Source organism: Gopherus flavomarginatus, chromosome 13 (genome assembly GCF_025201925.1).
Source record: "Gopherus flavomarginatus isolate rGopFla2 chromosome 13, rGopFla2.mat.asm, whole genome shotgun sequence".
NCBI classification, from domain to species: Eukaryota; Metazoa; Chordata; order Testudines; family Testudinidae; genus Gopherus; species Gopherus flavomarginatus.
In genome coordinates, this window is record NC_066629.1 from 630587 (window position 1) to 650876 (window position 20290).

Here is a 20290-nt window from a genome sequence, read left to right on the forward strand (position 1 = left end):
GTGAGGGCACTGATTGGTTTAGGACTGTGATGGTAAGAGCCAGTGCTGGTACAAAAAGACATTTCTTCCTCCAGCAAGAGGAGCAGAGAGGGCAAGAGGCCAACGAGGGTCCTAACAGTGGAGAGACCCTCCGCCGGGATCCCGGGGCAGACGGAGAGCACTGTGGCTTTAAGAACTGCGCAGCTAGGATTCCAGGGAGCCTTAGCGACAGCTCACGTCTATGGGGAGTTTGCAGGAGGTTCTTCCAACTAGATTAGGCTGAGTGAGCGCTAGATGGGGTGATATATTAGCGAGACTGGCAGCTCAAGAGGAGTTTGCCTTCCCGCTATGCAGCCGCCTCGCTCTGCATGGGCTTGCCGGGAGCCAACAGGGCTGCTGCTCCTCAGTCCCCCGGTGCACTGGGGGGCTGCGCTGCCACCTCTTCTCCTCCCAGCAGAGCCCACCCCAACCTGGGTGGCATGTGCCAAGCGGGGCTTGGCTTAACGAGCCAGGCAGCTGTGGGCGGGCGGGAGCCTCCTCAGCCCCAGGGAGCCAGGCAACCAGCCGACGTGGCCTGCAGCCCCAGAGTGAGCAAGCAGAGCTGGGGATGCAGGAAGGTGGTGTGGAACCCAGAGCCAGCCTGTGGCAGCACTCAAAACCTGTCTCTGGACTCCGAGTCCAGAGCCCGGTGGTGGCTTCCCTGAAAGGTGCCACTTTTGGAAAATGTGCTCAGGAGGAGCGGCTGCTCTCCCTGCTCCCCTCTAGCTATGCTACTGCTTGTGGCACCTGAGAGACTAACACATTTATCTGGCCATAAGCTTTCATGGGCTAGAACCCACTTCATCAGATGTATAGAGTGGAACATACAGTCGGAAGAAATAAATGTGTTAGTCTTTCAGGTGCCACAAGTACTCCTTGTTCTTTTTGCGGATACAGACTAACGTGGGCTATCACTCTGAAACCTGTTTCCAAAAGGAATGACACTCAAAGCAGACACCCCAAACCAGTAATTAATGAAGTCAACTAATAGCAACTATAAAAACCCCTCTGTCACGGAGTGTGGGGGAGTCCGGTCCTGCACCCCTCTTCCTGGGACCCACAGTGACTTTTAGCCAGCCAGTAAAACAGAAGGTTTATTGGACAACGGGAACACAGGTTACAGCAGAGCTTGCAGGCACAGTCAGGACCCCTCCATCGAGTCCTTCTGGGCTTTCAGGGTGCTTGGATCCTAGCTAGGATACCCTGAATTCCGCCCACACAGCCCCAAGGCCAAACTCAAAACTGCTTCCCTCCTGCCACTCCCTTCCTTTGTCCTTCTTCCCGGGCCAAGGTGCTGACCTTTCCCCTCCCTTACCTAGCTCAGGTTACCGGCTCCGGTATCGTCCATCCCCTAAAGTCCTCCCCTGCTCTCCCATTCCCACACAGACAGCCCCTACTCCATCACACCCTCCAAAAAACAATCACTCTCCCCCAAGCAGAGTTTTCACACTGAAAAGGGTGAAGTGTCAGATTGTCCATGTAACTTACTAGGGACTGCGCTAATGCTCTTGATTTTATGTGAGAGACAGAGGTGAAAGGAAGCTGGTGCGCCCCAGTACAGCGTACCGGGAAGAGCCAGTGCATGGTACCAGGGTGGCCAGGCTTCCTTAGGAGGCAATTTAAAGGGCCTGGGCTCCCAGAATTGGCTGGAGCACCAAGCCTTTTAAATTGCCACCAGATCCTTGCTGCCGGAGCCCTGGGGTAGCAGCAGCGGGGCTCTGGAGGTTATTTACACAGCTTGCTCAGGAAGGATAGACAGGAGAAAAAGGGAGGAGGTGTTGCCTTATATACTAAAAATGGACACACTTGGACTGGGGTGGAGATGGACATAGGAGACAGAAGTGTTGAGAGTCTCTGGGTTATGCTAAAAGGGATAAAAAACAAGGGTGATGTCATGCTAGGAGTCTACTACATTGCAGACAACTCTTTATTCCAGAAGATTGAAAAAGGTACTGGGGGGAAGCTGTTCTAGACTTGATTTTAACCCCTGCTTGCTCATCTCCACTTCCCCTCTGTCGCTAGCCCTTGCCCTGGAGACACAGCTTGGTGCTGCAGGTGCAGATATACATAAGACAGCCAGCGGATGGCAGGTCGGCTGCACATTGATTCTGGTGGATGCGGATCCACATTTTTGTATCCGTGCAAGGCTCTATGCATCAGGCAAGGTATTTCCATGAGAGACAGGGAAATGTTATTACCGTTCTAGAAGGCACTAGTGAGACCTCATCTGGAATACCGTGTGCAGTTCTCGTCTCCCACTTTTAAGATGAAATAAAACTGGAATAGGTGCAGAGAAGGGCTAGTAGGCTGGTCAGAAGAATGGAAGACCTACCTAAGCCAAACTCTTTGAGTCTCCTCTCCTGTTTAGCCTAGCCAAATGAAGGGTCGGGGGGATAGGATGGTTTTCTATAAATACATGGTTAGAGGGATACATGCCAGGGAGGGAGAGGAGTTATTTAAGCTAGAGGCCAATGCTGGCACAAGAACAAAAGCATAGAAACTGGTCATCAACACGTTTAGGCTGAAATTAGACAAAGGTTTCTACCCATCAGAGTGAACTTCTAGAGGAGCCTTGAGGTAGCTCAGGCATGTGTGTAGCGCCACCTGCTGTCATGTTGGGTGATGAAAGGGCCTGGAGAGTCTGGCTGAATAACCAGCAGAGCAGTGTGAGCGAGACCTGCCCAGCTTAATGGTTACGGGGGCAAAGCAATTCCTATGGCTACCAGTCTGCACCCTGGGCACGACAATCTGACACACCTTGCAACACCAGTTACAAAACTGCCCTGTGAATACCTATTCCCAATGTCAGGTGACACTGTAAATAATACATTTCCTATAAGTGAAACAAACTTGTTTATCTTAGTGGTTGGCTGAACAAGAAGTAGGACTGAGTGGACTTGTAGGGTCTAAGGTTTTATATTATTTTGGTTTTGAGTGTTTAACCATGGGATTAAAACTGCCATTAACTCAAAACAAATTAACTAGATTGAAAAAAAGTCATGATTAATCACTTGACTTAAATGCAATTATTTGACAGCCCTACTTCCTCTTTGTTCTGACGAGCTGCAGTATCTCCCTCTCTGCATTCCCTTCTCCCTGAGTATGTGAGTGGGAATCTCCAGGTGTCCTTCCAGCTTGTTCTCCCCTTTTCTGTTCCTGATGTTTTTCTTTCTCTGTCCCAGCAGGTGCTGGGCTAGGGAGTGAGACCATGGAGCAGAATCCTCAGGAGGAAGATGAGGAGGAAGTGGAAGCACATGGCACATTATTGCAAAGATGCAAAGGGAGTGTGTTCAGGAATTGTGATCAGGGAAAAGCCCATGAGAGTCAGCACATTCCAAAGAGGTGGCAGGGAAACCAGCCAACACCGAAAGTTGGTCAATCTGTTTATTATCAGGGAACTCACAAACCTCTCAGGGAAACCACAGCCCAGCAGAGAATCCCCATGGGAGAGAGAAATAGCACGTGTGTTGAGTGTGGGAAAAGCATCAGTAGGAACTCACACCTTTTTGGACATGAGAGCATCCACATCAGGGGAGAAACCCTCTGGATGTTGAGAGTGTGGGCAATTCTTCTGTCAGAGCTCAGCCCTTATTTGTCATCCGAGAAGCTGCAAGGGGGCGTTAAAGACCATAAAAACCTTGTCTAGGGCTAAAAAATTTTTGCTTTCCTTTTCTAATTCCCACATACTGTACTTTAAGGCAGCATTTGTGTCACCATGGTCTCTCAGCTCCTCCACCTGAGTTGTCTACTTTTTTCCTTTTGCAGATCACCTTTGTTTGGGAGGAGTCTCACACTCTTTTTCATCAACTCCTTTGTGCTATGTCATGGCAGTGTGTGTCCTCCTATAGGAATGTCCATGAGCCGCAGGTGGGGGAACTAGGAGTGACTTCAACTGGGTACATGGAGGTTAAATTTACCTGGACCTTGACTCCACTAGGATTTTCCAGGGAGCTAGCTAGCTTGAGTTCACTATTCTTATATTAAAAACTAGGGCTGTGAAGCAATGAAAAAAAATTAAACACACTTAATTGTGAAATTTAAAAAAGATGATTAATCGCATTTTTAATCACACTATTAAACAATAAAAGAATACCATTGATTTAAATATTGCAGCTGTTCAGTCTCATTCCAGACAAGCCCTGCAACTCCAGGTCAGCTGGCCTGGGCCAGCCACACATTTTAATTGCATTGTATACATATCCTTAGGGTCAAAATTGCAGCTTTCCCAGCAGGAAATCATGCCCCAATCTCTCTTGTGACAAGTGGGCCTCTCATGATACTCATGTGGTAGGAACTTGCTGCTTCCCCCGCACAGCGACTTAGGAAAACAACCCGGGCAGCTCAGCGCTGAGCTGGCTCCCAGCCCATTGGCAATGGGAACGGCAGGGGCAGAAGCCAGAGCTGCCTGGCTGCGCCTCCACAGCAGGGAGTGGGAGGGAGCCACAGGCAGAGAGAGACTCAGGAGTCTGTCCCTGTCAGATGGAGACACAGTCACAGCCAGTAAGCCAGGGGTGGGGGAAAGGAGCAGGGATGGGCACCCCGGGGCTGGCATAAAATACACAGGACAGAGAGGGCTTCCTGAGGGGGCTACAGAAACACTCCCCCCCTGCAGAGCAGAACCAGGCTGCGGCTGGCTCTGTCCATCCCTCCCCCCAACCCCACAGAGACCCACACAACCTTCTGCCCCACCAAGAGACCCCCAATGGCCCCTGTCACCCCCTCCGGAGAGCTCCTTCCTTGTGCCAAACAACTCCCCTCCCACACTGCCTCCCCTGCTCCAGAGCTCCCTACAATCTCCCCCTTTGCCTCCCCCCCAGCCCTTTGGCCAGGAAGGTCCCAGTCTATTGCCCAGCGTGGCCAATGGGAGCTGCACCTGAGGCAGGGTCCCTGCTTGCAGATGCAGACCTGCCTGGCCATGTTACCACAAAATGGGGAGGGGGAGCCACAGGGGAGCAAGCCCTGACCATCATCATCGCAGGCCCAGCAATTCTCTGGGTAATTAATTTCACTGAGGTGAGTAATTCAGTCTACTCTTCCTTTCCAAACAGTTTGTGGCTTTTCCTGTAAGAAAACATTTGCCATGAAGTCCATTTATAGTTTTTTCACCTGAGAAGTATATGTTCTGGTTGTTCATAAGGTCATTTATTTTGTTAATTCTGTTTCATAGGCAATTGTAAGTCATTTGAATTGTACCTGGTTTTTCCCATTGGTCCAAAAACACATGGAAGATGTGCAGATTTTTAGTTCTGTCCGCCAAACCACCCAGTGTAGAAATGTAAATGTCAGAGCCAGAAAAGCTCTGCAAGGGTATGGGTCCCTCCGGAAACTGTCCTCAAGTCATTCATTCTTCTGGGCATTCCATTCCACTTGTCCCTCCTACAGCGATAGTGATCAGTGTTTCCACCCACAGGGGAGAGGCAGAAGACCAGTTCAACCCTGCAGTGACTCTGCCTCTACCTTTGTTCTCTGTCTGCTCCCCCTACCAGCCCCTTTGTTCTCCCTAGGATTCCTCCTCCCATTACTCCCTTTGTGTCTTCTTTCTCTGGAGCTTCTCATGAAGTAAAGTCTGTGATGACAGGTTCTTATCTCTGTAATGTATTTAATTTTGATGTATTTATTAAGTGTTAATTAATGCACTATGGGAGTCCCCTTCAGCCCACTGTATAAGTTGATCCTCTTCTTTTAATATGTTTTGCCCATAGGGTTTTCTGCAGCCCTAGGGCAGCCAGCAATAACCCCTGGGCCTTGGCAATGGGGTGAGGGAAGGGGACCCTGGGTTCCCTAGTTATGTGATTTGCAAGAAGTGTTATCATTACTCAAGGTACCAAATGTGTTTAAATGATATAAGTGCCTTGTAAAATCCCAAAGCAAGCTCAGTTTCATTTCTCATATAATCTCATATACAGTATACACACAAAGCAGCAAAGAATCCTGTCGTGACATGAGTTGAATTTATTGTTATTATTATTAGCTAGGTTACTGGTTTTGTTTTGGTTTTTTTTCAGTGTGGCAAAATGTGTGCTATTTTATGGATTGAATGATAGAATGACGTAATACCCACCTGCCCCCATTGTCCGTCACTAAGTCCGGTAATTTTGTCAAGTGTTCGTCACATGATGTGGTGCCTACCCCTGCCTTGTGCTTTAGGGGGTCACAGGGTCCAGGGCGGCCTGGGGAGTTAGCAGGGGCCTGGCACTGGCAGCAGCAAGCGACCTGGCCCTAGCCCACTCTGCTCCACTCACCAGCTCCCGGTATTGCTCAGGGGCAGGGGCTTCGGGGAAGAAGTGGAGTAGGGGCAGGTGGGAAGAGGCAGGGCGGAGCAGGGTTGCTCACTGCTGTTGGCACCAGGCACCCCACTAATCCCTCAGACCACCCTGGACCCCATGTCCCCCTGAAGCACAGGGCTCCCCAAAGCACAGGGCCTGGGGCAGTTGCCCCGGTCTATCCTATGGATGGGATGGATCCACTTGGGCATCACCAAAAATTATACAAACCTGCCACCCATGGCTGTGGGGAAGGTGAGTTCACTGCATCCTTTCCTGTTTGTGCCACTTCCTCCCACATACAAAGTCTCTCATGGTTTTCCTCTTTTCTCTCATTATCATACATGCCTATAAAATCCAGGGAGATTCCCCCCGAATGATCAGCTCTCTAATCTCTGATTTTGCCCTGGTCTCTCCATACTTCTCAAGTCTCATTTTACAATCTCTCCAATGTGGCAGATTTCCCCAACCTTTTTATCTGCAGAGATTTGTCCTTATTTAGGTGGGAAATTGTTGTCCTGAGTTATTCCCCAAAACATGACTACCCCTGGAGTGGGTATGGGATGGATATTGGGGGTATTGCAAAGGAAAAGTCAAAAACCCCTACCATAGTCTAAGATTACTGTAAATCTAAGGACTAGATATCCAAGAGTTTAAGTATTTGTGCTAATCAGTTGTTTCCCTGATGGTCAGGATGCTACCTTCCCTACCTTATGCTTCCAGAACCCCCGTGGAAAGTTGAGGCCTGTTAAGGAAGGCCAGGGCAGATTTCTGTTCTTCACTTAGCTGAATACTGCCAGATGCATCACACATCAATAGCTCTCAAATCAGTTGGATCTGCCGCTCCTGTAAAGCGGAAAAACATCAGTAGTAAGTCGGAAAGAAAGCTTCACTTCAGATTGATGGGAGACAGGCAGACCATAAGACATTTAATACAGCTAATGCAGGTAGGCTTTGAGGAAGTTTGCTACTCCAGCAGCATATTAAAATCCCATAAAGCAGAAACTGGTGTCCCAGCTTCCAACAGGTAACAAACTCAATTTAAAGTAACAGCAGTGAGATTCTTCTGAATTAAACCACTATTCAAATGAAGGCTATACTCCCTTGCAGTAGAAAACAATTTATTGATGTCTTATTAGGTGCCAGTCATTGTCTTCCATAAATTCTTTTTAGACTGCTGAGAAATGCACAAAAGGATGGCATAGTGTCGAACAATTCCAGTCTGCTGAGGAAGCCCATATGGAATCTTCCAAACAATACATTAGGGTGAATTAAACTCCATACTAGTCTTGCCAATATGCTTCAATTCCTACCTGCATGGTTATAAATGTCTGTAGTTACTAAACCCTAAAGAGCTGGAGAGTCACTGCAGCAAACGACCTCACAGAAAGTCAAAGATTTCCAATAGAATTTCCTGGAATTTGTGGATGTCTCACAAGGTTGGAGTGATGCAAGAAGTCACGTGGTTCTCTGCAAATCCATGAACTCAAGCAGTCATAGAACCACACTGAACATTCCTAATATTGTAATCAGATAAAAGTGCCTCATGTGCCATTTCCTATTGCCCAGTGTCATTAAAATCAGTGGAGTCTTCCATGTTGTTATATTTGAAGGTGATGGTACTGTGGGAGACATGTATAGCTATTAACTATACTACAGGAATTAATATTTTTGTGCCAACACATTTAGGTACATAGAAGTCCTTTTTGTAACTTTCCAAATCCTTATCTGAGTGGATGTATCTATAGCATGGAAACACTCATTTAGGTCAATCTGTAAGGAATTAGAGCAAAGCCTGTTCCATACAGGAGTCACATCACAGGTAGCATGATACCTACCAGCTTCTCACAGTCTGCTTCAGCTGGCTGTCTTCGCTTGATCTCCACATCCACCTGACTTCGAGCATGTTTCAGCTTCACATCCAGTGCACTACGTTCAGTTTCTGCTTTCATCAGAAGATCCTTGTACCTGTCCAGCTCATGATCTGCCTTCTGCCACTTCTTTCGGAACTCTTCAAAGTTCTTCGCCAACTGGATAAACTCTGGGAAGAGGATGCTCAGTCTTAACAACAGTGAAGAATAGAAGCAGAAGAAATACAGCATCTGTCCCTCTTTGCAGGAAGAAACCTTCCATTAATGATTGCCTTCAAGTAAAGATAACAGATCAGCTGACCTGTTGGCAAATCAGCTGAAGAGAAAGAGTCTGCAGAAGAGCCTAGATGCTAGCTCAGTGGTCTCCAACCTTTTTACGTCCAAGATCACTTTTTGAATCTAAGAGCAACCCAGGACCTACTCTGCCCTTTCCCTGAGGCCCCGCCCCTTCCCCAAGACCCTGCCCCACTCACTCCATCCCCCCTCCCTCTCCCCCACCCTCACTCACTTTCACTGGGCTGGGGCAGGGCGTTGGGGTGCCGGAGAGGGTGAGGGGTCCAAGTTTTTTAAAACAGTATTAATCACAACTATAGTTAAAATGGTTTTTACCTTGGCCTGGTGGAAAACTGCAGCTTAAAGTTACTGGTTCCATGCTAAGCAGATCACACTGCAGTTAAGATAGGCGCCATTATTTTACTAAGACAGCATGGGCAAAGAGTGGCAATATATAATATATATTTTCAGAGTTAGAAACAGTGTATATACCATCTCTTGCAGTCCAGCATCAGCCATTCAAGAAAGTTTCTGTTTAAAAATGACAGTCTCCAGTATACCTGAGGTTTTTATACCATCTTAGCCCATTGTTTCAACATAGCAGCTAGCAGGTTAATTTAATCACCGCGGCTCTGAAGTAATAGATCCTTAAGGACTCTAGGCACGACCCTCATAGCATACCCTTTTGTGATCTGGGGTGGGGGAACCAAGTTGTCTGCACAACAGGGCTTTTTTTTTTCTTTCTGTAAGTTAATATACATTTTTCTGCAGGGCCTTCTTACAGTATTAAACAGTACCCATTTCCAAGTGGGGGGCCCCCTTTGCAGATATCAATTAATGTTTTGGGGCTTGTTTTTTTTTAAACATGTTTCTTTCACATGTAACCCTTCTGCCCCTCTGAGTTGGCAGCAACAAGGACCGGGTTCAGTATCCAGGGGTTCCGCTTCAATAACACAATGCATAACCGGCTCGAGCCCCCACCCAGTGACCTGGGACACTTACATACCACCTCCCCGGGAACCTCTAGGAGGCAATACTTCCCCTCTCGCAGGCACAGAGTCTGAGTGTAGCAAAATCCTTTTAATAAAGGAGGGAAACAGTGCAGCATCACATTGGAGAAACACCACAAACAGGATTATAACACAAACCATAAGCAAAAACCCACCTCCAAGTACTTTTGGCAATGTCCTTTCCCCCTTAGGGTCTCAAGTCCAATCACCCCAAAGTCCAACAACCCGAAAGTCTCTGGTCAGTGTCACTCCAGAGTTCAAAAGTTTATCTGCAGTTTTACCCCCCCAGCCTGGGTGGAAATGGGGGAGGACCCACACAGGGTGTTAAGGGTTCAGGGCCAACTGCTCCATTTCTCTGTGGAATTCTGCTGCAGCCTTCGCCACAACCAGCTCCATTACACCAGCTGTGCCGCTCCTCCAGCCAACCCGTGAGTCACGCCAGCTGTCCCCGCAAACCGTTCCACTCTGCTCACTGTTCCATGGGCTGCTCCAACATGCTGCAAACTGCTCCGCTTAGCGATAGGTCTTCAGGCTCCCCCACTAGTTAACACAGCACTCAGTGATCTCAGCTCAGCTCTTAGTGATTTTAGCTTGTAGTAGGGGAGCCCCGGTGTTGGTGCACCATTCAACGTGAATTCAGCTCAGCCGCCTCTAGATGGATTCCTAATGGAATCAAAATTAGCTCTACTCTTTAACAGTGAAGAGAGGAGGATGTGCAACTGGTGTTCCAGGCCCTCAAAAAGGGAACATAGCATCAAGTACACACACCAGTCCCCAACCTCTCTCCATTCACTGCTTTTTGGAACCCATGTCCCTTGTCTAGCAAGTACTACTTAATTGAGGTTGAGTCGTCTCTGTCATAAAGCAGTCTCATAGTTCCTCATTCACATAATCAGGGTGACAACACTTTATTCCTCCTGCCCAATAATAAAGAAATTGGTGATCCCAGAGCTGTCAAAATAACCATCCCAGGCTTCCGTGGGCTATGCTAGGTGGGGTGGGTGTGCCAGTGCAAATACCTGAAATTCCTTTTCACACTCCCTGAAATTCTTTCCACACTCCCCATAATTCACCGCCGGATGTCAGGGTAGAGCTCATCCTGACTCTGCTTACACATGCTTAAAGTCTGGGGTGGGAGTGTTTTCTAGAAAGAATGACCCATAGCATTCAACCAGCTCCAGGGCCATATTTAAACTGTCCAATACAGTTCTGCCAACTCCAGGGGTTATATTTCAACTGGCCAATAGCATCTGTGAATTTCTGAGGTTTTATTTCATTTCATATTAATCAGAACTCACCACACACACACACACACACACACCCCTACCTTACTATGGGTGCACCCCCATCAAATTTAACCCTATGGCAACAATGGTAAGTAATCGCAGTCACCCTGACTATCCAGTGAGTGGGGTGTTTGGTTAAACCCATTCAGTTCAACAGGATAAGTAAACTCTATTTTACTCAAATACATGTCTGAACAAGCCCTGTTTGTTTTATTGTAAGCTCATTTTTTAGGATTTTTTTCCCCTCCCACAACATACATTTCAGCTTTTTGCTGTGAATGGGTCTCTTTTACACACACACCCCAACAAGAGCTAGGTTCTCACAAACTATTTATTTTTTATTTTAAAGGCATTCAGCTCCTTGAAAACAAACCAAGATGCTTCATTAAAACTTCTAGCTTGCTTAAGGGCCAAAGGCCTTCTAACAGAAAGACAGATAGTCACAAAGTCCTTTTCAATAGGATTTTCTATGTTTTTTTAATTTACAGCTAGCACGCTTTATATTGCAGGTTTGTCCCCTCACCATTTTCTAACTTAATCCTTTTAGATTTCTTACAAATAGTCTTTTTCTTAAGCAGGGTTCTGTAACTTTTTGTGCGGACTAGATGGTCAATATAACGCTGTAAGCAGGTATCTTCTGGTTTGGTTATTTTCTTTAAAACACAGTCAGGTTCTCCACTGAATTGCACAGCATTTATCAAGGTGACCCCTTGCGCTACATGTTCTTGGGTTAGGCACAGATATTGCATAGCATAACCTATGGCAATAACAGTGTTTAATAAGCTTTCCAAATACAGCTCAGCACACAGACCTCGGAGCTTGCAGTTTATATCCACAGAAGTCCAAGTCACACAGTCATGGGGCCATTGGGCTGGCGCATCTATGACATAGCCCCACCCCTAACCCACCCAGCAATATCGTCAATCTATCCAACTACACACTCAGCCCAGAAGAAAAGTCTGTCCTATCTCGGGGACTCTCTTTCTGCCCTGCCACCCCCACCAACATGATACAGTTCTGTGGCGATCTGGAAGCCTACTTTCGCCGTCTCCGACTCAAAGAATACTTCCAGGACAACACTGAACAGTGCACTGATACACAGGTGCCCTCCCACCAACAGCACAAGAAGAAGAACTCCACATGGACTCCTCCTGAGGGTCGAAATGACAGTCTGGACCTATACATTGAATGCTTCCGCCGGTGTGCACAGGCAGTAATCGTGGAACAACAACATCGCTTGCCTCACAACCTAAGTTGTGCAGAACGCAATGCCATCCACAGCCTCAGAAACCACCCTGATATTATCATCAAAGAGGCTGAAAAGGAGGTGCTGTTGTCATCATGAACAGGTCTGACTACCAAAAGGAGGCCGCCAGACAATTCTCCAATACCAAATTCTACAGGCCACTTCCCTCAGATCCCACTGAGGAATACACTAAGAAACTACAGCATCTACTCAGGACACTCCCTACACTAACACCAGAAGAAATCAACATACCCCTAGAGCCCCGACCAGGGTTATTCTATCTACTACCCAAGATCCACAAACCCGGAAATCCTGGACGCCCCATCATCTTGGGCATTGGCACTCTCACTGAAGGACTGTCTGGATATATGGACTCTCTATTCAGACCCTATGCCACCAGCACTCCCAGCTATCTTCGTGACACCACTGATTTCCTGAGGAAACTACAATGCATTGGTCACCTCCCAGAAAACACCATCCTAGCCACCATGGACGTAGAGGCTCTCTACACAAACATCCCACACACAGATGGAATACAAGCTGTCAGGAACACTATCCCTGATGATGCCACAGCACAACTGGCTGCTGAGCTCTGTGCCTTTATACTTACACACAACTATTTCAAATTTGATGACAATATATATCTCTAGATCAGTGGCACTGCTATGGGCACCCACATGGCCCCACAATATGCCAATATCTTTATGGCCGACCTGGAACAACGCTTCCTCAGCTCTCGTCCACTCACGCCCCTTGTCTACCTAAGCTACATTGATGACATCTTCATCATCTGGACCCATGGGAAGGAGACACTGGAAAAATTCCACCACGATTTCAACAGCTTCCACCCCACCACCAACCTCAGCCTGGACCAATCTACAAGGGAGGTCCACTTTCTTGACACCACGGTGCAAATAAGTGATGGTCACATTAACACCACCCTATATCGAAAACCTACCGACCGCTATGCCTACCTTCATGCCTCCAGCTTCCATCCCGGACACATCACACGATCCATTGTCTATAGCCAAGCACTGAGGTACAACCGCATCTGCTCTAACCCCTCAGACAGAGACCAACATCTACAAAACCTCCACCAAGCATTCTCAAAACTACAATACCCACACGAGGAAATAAGGAAACAGATCAACAGAGCCAGATGTGTACCCAGAAGCCTCCTACTGCAAGACAAACCCAAGAAAGAAACCAACAGGACTCCACTGGTCATCACATACAGCCCCCCAGCTAAAACCCCTCCAACGCATCATCAAGGATCTACAACCCATCCTGGACAATGATCCCACACTTTCACAGGCCTTGGGTGGCAGGCCAGTCCTTGCCCACAGACAACCTGCCAACCTGAAACATATTCTCACCAGTAACTGCACACCGCACCATAATAACTCTAGCTCAGGAACCAATCCATGCAACAAACCTCGATGCCAACTCTGCCCACATATCTACACCAGCGACACCATCACAGGACCTAACCAGATCAGCCACACCATCACTGGTTCATTCACCTGCACATCCACCAATGTAATATACGCCATCATATGCCAGCAATGCCCCTCTGCTATGTACATCGGCCAAACTGGACAGTCTCTACAAAAAGGATAAATGGACACAAATCAGACATTAGGAATGGCAATATACAAAAACCTGTAGGAGAGCACTTCAACCTCCATGGCCACACTATAGCAGACCTTAAGGTGGCCATCCTGCAGCAAAAAGACTTTAAGACCAGACTTCAAAGAGAAACTGCTGAGCTTCAGTTCATCTGCAAATTTGACACCATCAGCTCAGGATTGAACAAAGACTGTGAATGGCTTGCCAACTACAGAACCAGTTTCTCCTCTCTTGGTTTTCACACCTCAACTGCTAGAACAGGGCCTCATCCTCCCTGATTGAACTGACCTCATTATCTCTAGCTTGCTTGCTAGCATATATATACCTGCCCCTGGAAATTTCCACTACATGCATCTGAGGAAGTGGGTATTCACCCGCGAAAGCTCATGCTCCAAAACATCTGTTAGTCTATATGGTGCCACAGGATTCTTTACTGCTTTTACAGATCCAGACTAACACGGCTACCCCTCTGATACCTGATAGCCCTCACAATCTTCAAGAAGCTTTTCCCTAAGGCAGTGTTTAAGGACAGCATAAACAGCAACACGTACAATAGTCTGCATGACTTTTTTACGCTCACGACTTGGCACTGGCTCAGTTAGTTCTATGCCAAGCCTCCTCCTAAACTCCTCATAGCCATCATCCTCAGAGTCCTCTTCAACAATCTGTATCGGCATTGAAAAAAACAAGATGGGCCCAGTTCACCTTCCCTGCTTGATGCAATGCTGTCTAGGGCCTCTGGGTCCTCTAGAAAGGCATCGTCGAGCTGTTGAGAGATTTTCAGAAAAGAAACAGTGTAAGAAACCCATGGCTTCTTTTTAATTTACACAAGCACTGATTCCTAGCTCCATTACTCTTCCCTCCTTGACCGTTGCTTCTTAATCATTCCTTTACCTGAGCGCCATCTTTTCCATTCATCTTGTCCGCTGGTGACTTCCCTGAGCCGCAATTGCATTCCACCTCTAAGGGGGTGAACAAGGAGAGGGCACCATGCTCATTGGGGTGTCTCACAAGCAGTTGGGTTTTGGGTTCTGGTTCCGGCATATCTATCAATGGCTGGGCCAAAGGGCTCCCCTTGGTCGCTCCCTCCTCTTCCTCAGAACTGTCGCTGATGTAGTGCTTTCTCTGCGGATGGTCAAAGACCCTTGGGGCTAAAACAAAGTCCAAAGTTCTCATGGGGATGGTGAAGGAGTCCATGTTTCTTCTCAGCAGCCTTTCCAAGATTTCTAAAACACATGTCCTTGGTAAGAGATGGCCTCCTCTGTCCAGCGCTGGGACTTATGGGGCAATGGTGCTGCACTCTGATTGGCAGATGGCCTTGGGAGGAGTTCTTAGGGGGATCATACAGCCCACTTCCGGTTGGGTTACGCCACCCTAGAACTTGCCATGATTGGTCAAAATTTCCTATCAGGGCAAAACCAATCCTATTTGGTAGAGGGCAGTGGGAGGAGTTCTTAGAGGGTCACATGACACACCTTGCTTCTGGTCATGGGGCCACCTTGACCCCAAAAGTAATACCGTCATGGGGCAGGACTCCCGGTGACAGTGGGATGGGCTTGGGATAAAGGGGCGGGGCTTAAGCGGTCAACAGGGGAGGTTAGGTTTTGATTGATGGCAAGGCCTTATATTACTTATACATGATCCACCCTGTAAAGTTACAGCAAAAGATTTCAGAACTTTGCCTGCAGCCAGCCTGCTATTCATGGAAGTGGTTAGTCCCAGTCCTTGGGCCCATGTCAAAGAAAGCTAACTGTTGGGTCCCGCTAAGGTTCTCAACCCCTCTTTGGTACTAATTAGCTTCGCACACACACGCGCATGCACGCACACCCCTACACCTTAGAAACTTCAACTATGAAATTGTGTGTGCAAGAAAATCAGGATGCTACAGCATGATGCACTCATCCCACAAGTTCAGACAGTCACTTTGTGTCCAGTCAGAGCACATAAAACAAGTTTCCTCCCAAATCTATGCACCTGGAAAAGGACCACTACCTACAAAATCATCGGTGGGCTCTTTAGTACTCAGGGCTGAAGTCGAAATGAGCTAGCAGTTGTCAATTCTTGCTCTGAACAACATACATGAGTTAACTGTGACATGAGTTGCGGTATTCATTTCCTTCATTTAGAAATTCTGACTGACGCATGAGTTGGTCAAACAACTTCTGTATGTTCAGCATTGCAGTCTTCATCTTCCTGCCAAGAAATCAAGAGAGTTAAAGTGATCTATCCAGTTCTATCCAACCCTCCAGACACAGGGATCATCGCCAGCCTAAGACAAACCTGTGCTCAAAAGTCTCTGACTTAACATTTGCAGCCAAACACAAAAGTGTCTCAAGAATGCAGTTTCATGAGCTGTATGTTTCTCATCTTATTCTTGGAAGAAAAAGTCTTCAGGCATCCCTGTGAACTAAAGATGGTCAGGACAGCTTGTACAGAAGCACTACATTTCCCATCCACATTCCCTCCACACACTCCAATGCTTCAGGTAACTTGCAATATACTGTAGGGCCTCATACCCCAACAAGACAATGAGGGATTTCTTGCCAATTTATTATTTTGAGGGTATACAATCTTGTTCCAATTCCAGCCTAGGAGTAAGATAACTCTTCAAAGGACACCATTATCCATACACTTTCAGAGCTAAAGACATAAAAAATAAAACAGAGATGTTCTTGGGAGAGCTTTGGATAGATCTGGATTTTACTTTGTTTTTTAAATGACTATTCTTATGGAAAAGATCTTTAAAAATGCTGGCAATGGCAGTACCAATTACATCACAGCAGAGATTAATACAGAAATTGCTATTTCAGCAGAGCAGAAATTACTTCTCTAATGCAGGTTTCTGCTGGAATGCTTATGGGAACTCTGGCTAATATGTTAATACCAAGTACAGGCCGATGATTACACAGTAGTATGTCCTGGCATCCAAGCTACACAACGCACCACCTCCACAATTAGAAGGGTAAAAGCAGTTCACATATAAGGCACTGTGAATGGGCATGCTTTAATCTCATTCAGCAAGGAAAATTCAAACTTTATAGAAATCTGCTGATGCCTCATAGAAGAAAAATTCTACTGAAAGAATGCTCTTCTATCTTTTTGTTCTTTCACTCTACACTCTTCATTAGTAGGGACACCTACGAGAAAGGGGGACATCAGTTTTTAAATGTTAATATGTTCTCCTGCTTAATTCTCTTAGTTTCACCATGTCTGATGTCAAACCAGTGGTACGGTGCAGCAAAGGCTTATTAGTAAGTAATCTTTAGTTACAGTAGTAAGGCTTTGTGAGGACTGGATCTGAATTATGAGTTCAGATACCAAACCAGCATCAGAAGCAGATGACTCCTCAGAGATCTAATTTTCATTAAAATGCTCTTGGTAAGGGTAAGGGGAGAACATAATATGATAGCAGAAGCAAATGAGATTATGGCCTGAAAATTAGGACAATTTGCATAAGCAAATTTTAATTATCTTTCTATGAAAAAATTAATAGAAAAATGTTTCCAATCCAGCTTTCTACCCAGGAAAGTGGAAGTTCTTAAGCTGCAGCCATTACCTTTAGACTATTACATCCACTTTTGCAAGATGAGGGTTTTAGTGAATAGTAGATGACTTAACACATTGGGGGAAGAAATGTTTTTTAATGTAACAAAAGGTTGCTGACTCAAAAATGTGGGGGCAAGCATGCTCAGCAGAAAAATCCAGTCACGCAGTTAAAGATAGATGAGGTGTATATGAATGATCAGTTAGCTAATACTGGAGTGTGGATCTCACCACTTTTAGAGTTAAATGCAAAACTAAGTTTAGCTTTACTTCAATAATTTTTGTACTCAAAATAAGAACCCACGCTTAATCAAAAGAAGCACCTTGCTCTGATCTTTAAAGGGCTGGGGGGAGATAGAATTTAAATTTAAAATAAATTGTAGGTGTTCAGCTCTGTAGATGATGATCGTGGCCTAAGAAACCCTGTAGATAGCTAATTGTTTACAGCAATGTACAAGCTCTGTTGCTGAAACAGGAAGAAACTGTGCTGTAAGGATTAGAAGGATTAGCACAAATGCAGTGGACCTTGTAAGTGTTGAGGAGTTTACAGAATGTGTGTGTAGCACCGGGACCCTGTTAGAGGCACTTGGAGGATGAAGGGGCAAAATTCCTTTGTTCAAGTTTGTTAGCTGAAAAAGCCAACTAGTGTCAATGTGCAAAGCATGGGTGTGAGCTGTACATGGAAATAGTCCACCTTGGAAATTCCGTCTGATTAGATGATTATTTCCAAATGAAGAAGCTGACAAGTTCCACTGAGGAAGCTGGTGGACACTCTTATCTGATCTGTATGTGTGGACTTCTATGTTCTCAGGGAGTCCCACTCTTGTCAATGAGACTGTGCAAGAGAGAAGGTCCTTCTCCTTTGCAAATCTCTTTGCAGCACCCAGGACCATACAGAGCAAAGCCCCTGTTCTCCAAATACTTAAACATGTGCTTACTTCTTGGCACAAAAGGAAAACGTGCATAAATATTTGCAGGACAGAGCTAAAAGAGGAGGCTGAACGGCATACCATCTGTTTACCCTGTTTTTCTCTTTCCTATTTTGCTCATTTATTTTATTAGCGTTTGCCTTTTAGCTGTTTGTTTCATACCCTGTTTAGGTCAGGTTTTGACAGTTTCAGCACTTTCCTAACATTTTCATTTATAGATTTGGACCCTTTCTGGCCTTGTAGCTCATTTCTAACTCTAACCCTACCTCCTTTTCATGTTTTAAAATATCTGCGGTATTTTCTCTTTTCTTTACTATATGTAAAGCATCATGTATATTTTCATGTCTCAAGCACACTATATCTACAGAGGACAAGCAATCTAGTTGAGCTAACAGTAACTTTAACTCTTGGAATTTCCTGCCTTTTGAGAGTTTGGTTAAAACAACAAACTTTTTATTTCTTTATTTCTTCTGTCTTTTGCAATCTTCATATTACATTAAGGTTAGTTTGGTGTATTTACTTCTCTTCTTAACGAGCTCTTAAATCCTAATCCTAGAATCCTTGCACCCACTCCTTACGTGCACACTGGAGGGAGGGCAGGAGCGGCGGCTGCGCACTGGAAGAGGCACGTGGCCACCACGTTGTCGAAGCCGGGTAGGGGGGACACGCAGACTCTGCGGCAGCCAGCCTCGTTCTGGGGACTGGCTCCAGGATGGCCAGGGCGCTCCCTGGCGGGGGCGCTAACTAGAGGCGGCCGGGCAGAGTCTGTTGCGCAGCAGCGAACTGGACACGACCCCCGGGCGGTCCGAGGATCCGGCTCCCCGCAGACATGGACTAATCGTCGGGGCCGGCAAGTGATTCGCAGCCCGGCTTCTGCACGCGTCCCTGCTGCTGAGGCGCCCGCCTGCCCCCCGCAGCCAGGCCGCTTGCAAATGGCTTCGTCTCCGAGGCAGACTTTCAGCGCTGCCCGCTGTGCCAGGAGCTGTACGGCCGGACTCGCCGCCTGCGGGTCCTGCCCTGCCTGCACGCCGTCTGCTGCCAGTGCCCGGAGGCGCAGCGCCTGCCCGCGGCCGCCTTGCCCGCGCCCGATCGGCGTTGCTCCCTCTGCGAGCAGAAGGCGACGCTCTCCGAGCCCTGGGGCATGGACGCGCTGCCCTCCTCCAGCTTCCTCCTCAGCAGCCTGCAGGACGCGGTGGGGGCCGCCGCGGAGGAGCAGCACCACAGCGCCTGGGGCCCCGCTCCCCTCCCGTGCCAGCAGCGGCACCGCCGGTCCAGCAGCGGCTCGGCCCCCGCCGCAGCCTCTGCGGCCGCCCCAGCCCCGCTGCTGCTCCGGGGGCCGCACAGCCGGCAGGGGGAGCCCCCCTGCAACTCCTGGAACTGGCGCAACGCTGCCAGCTCCCGCTGCCTGGACTGGCCGGAGCTCGTGGGCGACAGCCGCACCATGGACCACTTCATCGAGCGCTTCGGCCGGGCGCCCCACCCCTCGCCGGCCGCCGAGCCCTACGGAAACTTCGCCGCCTTCTTCCCCGACCGGGCCAGGTACTGCCAGCACCACGGTGACGAGGTGAGCCCTGCCCGCGCCCTGGGCAACTCGGGGCTGCCTCTTCCTTCCCGGACCCCTCCTGCCCCGCTACTCTCGGGGAGCTGCCTTCGAACCTCCCCCCTGCCGGCTGCCCGCTCGCCCTTCTCCCCGCTGGGTGCTCTTGCGGGGCCCCTCCGCCTGCACCCGGCCAGGGCTCACCCCAGCCGGCGGGTCCCCTCTCCGCTCCCTTAGGCTGGCGATCGCCGTTAGCCCTTGCAAATACCCCGGGGCGGGTTTGCCATCAGAATCAGGAGTGGAAGAGCAAAGTGTCTCTTGTGTAACGCTGGCTACGGCAAACTCCGAGAGCATCTTTGCGTTCAGAACCAGCATTTCGGGATGGGCCTGAAAGCCGGGTGAGCCTTAGGTTTCTGGGGAAGAACTTGTGTCCTGGTTGACAGGGAGAATTGCTGGTTTGCTTTCGACTGTCCTGTTCGGGAGGCTTCCCGTCTCAACTGCCCCCTCCTGCCTTAAGCAAAGGCGGGCTAGAGAGGAGATCTAACCCTTCTACTTCCATTTGGTGTCAGTTGTTTCTCGTCCCCGTGAGGGTGGTTTGATTTCTGTAAGAGCGCTAGCTATAAACTTTTACAGTCTCATTGGCGCTGAACCACTAAAAGACCCACCAATATTCTCAACAGTTCAC

The 20290-nt window shown here is 47.9% G+C and overlaps 2 pseudogenes; one reads left to right on the forward strand and one right to left on the reverse strand.

Moving 5' to 3' along the window:
- Nucleotides 1-6992: 6992 nt before the first annotated feature.
- On the reverse strand, nt 6993-15785 carry LOC127033505 (rac GTPase-activating protein 1-like; annotated as a pseudogene).
- A 2084-nt stretch (nt 15786-17869) lies between these two features.
- Nucleotides 17870-20290, forward strand: part of LOC127033506 (E3 ubiquitin-protein ligase TRIM71-like) — a 41510-nt pseudogene continuing 39089 nt past the window's right edge.